The sequence below is a fragment of the Nematolebias whitei genome, chromosome 8 (genome assembly GCF_014905685.2).
Source record: "Nematolebias whitei isolate Nwh7 chromosome 8, NemWhi1, whole genome shotgun sequence".
Classification (NCBI taxonomy): domain Eukaryota; kingdom Metazoa; phylum Chordata; class Actinopteri; order Cyprinodontiformes; family Rivulidae; genus Nematolebias; species Nematolebias whitei.
Window position 1 is genome coordinate 51,037,427 of NC_056505.1, and position 3,814 is coordinate 51,041,240.

Here is a 3,814-nt window from a genome sequence, read left to right on the forward strand (position 1 = left end):
TACATATACATACATATATATATACATATACATATACATACATATATATATACATATACATACATATATATATATACATATACACATATATATATACATATACACATATATATATACATATACACACATATATATATACATATACACATATATGTATATACATATACACATATATGTATATACATATACACATATACATATATACATATACATATATATACATATATACACATATACATATATACATATATATATATATATACATATACACATATATATACATATACATATACACATATATATACATATACATATATAAATATATACATACATATACACATATACATATATAGACATATATACACATATATACATATATATATACATATATATACACATATATACATATGTATATACATATATACATATATATATACATATATACATATATATATATATACATATACATATGTATATACATATATACATATATATATATATATACATATACATCCATCCATCCATCCATTTTCTTCCGCTTATCCGGGGTCGGGTCGCGGGGGTAGCAGCCTAAGTAGGGAGGCCCAGACTTCCCTCTCCCCAGCCACTTGGGCCAGCTCTTCCGGGGGAATCCCGAGGCGTTGCCAGGCCAGCCGAGAAACATAGTCCCTCCAGTGTGTCCTGGGTCTTCCTCTGGGCCTCCTTCCGGTGGGACGTGTCCGGAACACCTCACCAGGGAGGCGTCCAGAAGGCATCCTAAACAGATGCCCAAGCCACCTCAACTGGCTCCTCTCGACGTGGAGAAGCAGCGGTTCTACTCCGAGTCCCTCCCGGATGATCAAGCTTCTCACCCTGTCTCTAAGGGAGAGCCCAGACACCCTGCGGAGAAAACTCATTTCGGCCGCTTGTATCCGAGATCTCATTCTTTCGGTCACAGCCCAAAGCTCGTGACCATAGATGAGGGTGGGAACGTAGATCGATCGGTAAATTGAGAGCTTTGCCTTTTGACTCAGCTCTCTCTTCACCACGACAGACCTGTACAGCGCCTGCTTCACTGCAGACGCTGCACCTACCCGCATATCGATCTCACGCTCCATTTTTCCCTCATTCGTGAACAAGACCCCAAGATACTTGAACTCCTCCACTTGGGGTAGGACCTCCTCCCTGACCCGGAGAGGGCACTCTACCCTTTTCCGGCTCAAGACCATGGCCTCGGATTTGGAGGAACTGATCTTCATCCGGCCGCATCGCATTAAGCTGCGAACCGCTCCAGCGAAAGCTGTAGATCACGATCTGATGAAGCCAATAAGACCACATCATCTGCAAAAAGCAGAGACGCAATCCTAAGGCCACCAAAACGGATCCCCTCAACACCTTGGCTGCGCATAGAAATTCTGTCCATAAAAGTTATGAACAGAATCGGTGACAAAGGGCAACCTTGGCGGAGTCCAACTCTCACCGGGAACAAGCCCGACTTACTGCTGGCGATGCGGACCAGGCTCTGACACCGGTCATACAGGGACCTAACAGCCCGTATAAAAGGGCCCGGTACCCCATACTCCCAGAGTACCCCCCACAGGGCCCCCCGAGGGACGCGGTCGAACGCCTTCTCCAAGTCCACAAACCACATGTAGACTGGTTGGGCAAACTCCCACGCACCCTCCAGGACCCTGCTGAGAGTGTAGAGCGGGTCCAGTGTTCCACGGCCAGGACGAAAACCGCACTGTTCCTCCTGAATCCGAGGTTCAAATATCCGACGGACCCTCCTCTCCAGAACCCCCGAATAGACCTTACCAGGGAGGCTTAAGAGCGTGATTCCCCTGTAGTTGGAACACACTCTATGGTCCCCCTTTTTGAATAGGGGGACCACCATCCCAGTCTGCCAATCCAGGGGAACTTCCCCTGATGTCCACGCAATATTGCAGAGTAGCGTAAGCCAACACAACCCTACAACATCCAGAGCCTTAAGGAACTCTGGGCGAATCTCATCCACCCCTGGGGCCCTGCCACCGAGGAGCTTTTTAACCACCTCGGTGACCTCAGCACCAGAGATTGGAGGGCCCGACCCAGAGTCCCCAGGCTCTGCTTCCTCAGTGGAAGACGTGCCGGTGGGATTGAGGAGGTCTTCAAAGTATTCCGCCCACCGACCCACAATATCCCGAGTTAAGGTCAGCAGCACACCACTCCCACTATAAACAGTGTTGGTCGTGTACCGCTTTTCCCCCCTGAGACGCCGGATGGTGGACCAGAATCGTCTCGAAACTGTGCGGAAGTCGTTCTCCATGGCCTCTCCGAACTCCTCCCATGCCCGAGTTTTTGCCTCAGCAACCACCATGCGGGCGCATGTCGCTTGGACTGCCGGTACCCATCAGCTGCTTCCGGGGTCCCACAGGCCAAAAAGGCCCGATAGGACTCCTTCTTCAGCCTGACAGCATCCCTCACCGACGATGTCCACCATCGGGTTCGAGGGTTGCCGCCGCGACAGGCACCGACAACCTTGCGGCCGCAGCTCTGGTAAGCTGCCTCGACAATAGAGGCACGAAACATGGTCCACTCAGACTCAATGTCCCCCACCTCCCTCGGAACATGTTCAAAGTTCTCCCGGAGGTGGGAGTTGAAACTCCGTCTCACAGGAGACTCTGCCAGACGTTCCCAGCAAACCCTCAAAATACGTTTGGGTCTGCTAGGTCTGACCAGCATCCTCCCCCACAATCGGAGCCAACTCACCACCAGGTAGTGATCAGTTGACAGCTCCGCCCCTCTCTTCACACGAGTGTCCAAGACAGGTGGTCGCAGATCAGATGAGACGATGACAAAGTCGGTCATCGAACTGCGGCCTAGGGTGTCCTGGTGCCAAGAGCACATATGGACACCCTTATGCTTGAACAAGGTGTTCGTTATTGACAATCCATGACGAGCACAGAAGTCCAACAACAGAACACCACTCTGGTTCAGATCAGGGGGGCCGTTCCTCCCAACCACACCCCTCCAGGTCTCACTGTCATTGCCCACATGAGCATTGAAGTCCCCCAGCAGAACAAGGGAGTCCCCAGAAGGTGCACTTTCCAGTACCCCCTCCAAGGACTCCAGAAAGGGTGGATAATCTGAACTGCCGTTTGGTGCATAAGCACAAACGACAGTCAGAACACGTCCCCCCACACGTAGGCAGAGGGAGGCCACCCTCTCATTCACCGGGGTGAACCCCAATACACAGGCACCAAGTTGGGGGGCAAGAAGTACGCCCACGCCTGCTCGGCGCCTCTCACCAGGGGCAACTCCAGAGTGGAAGAGTGTCCAGCCCCTCTCAAGGAAACTGGTTCCAGAGCCTGAGCCATGCATAGAGGTGAGTCCGACTATTTCTAGCCAGAACCTCTCAGCCTCACACACCAGCTCAGGCTCCTTCCCCACCAGTGAGGTGACATTCCACGTCCCAATAGCCAGCTTCTAAAGCCGAGGATCAGACCGCCAGGGTCCCCGACCTCGGCCACCACCCATCCCACATTGCACCCGACCCCTTTGGCCCCTCCCACAGGTGGTGAGCCCATGGGAAGGGGGACCCACGTCTCCTCTTCGGGCTGTGCCCGGCCGAGCTCCATGGGTAAAAGCCCGGCCACCAGGCGCTCGCCCGCGTGCCCCACCTCCAGGCATGGCTCCAGAGTGGTGCCCCGGTGACCCACGTCCGGGCAAGGGAACACTAGGTCCATTTGTGTTTCTCATCATTGGGGTCTTTGGGCTGCACTTTGTCTGGTCCCTCACCTAGGACCTGTCTGCCATGGGTGACCCTACTAGGGGCATAAAGCCCCTGACAGCATAG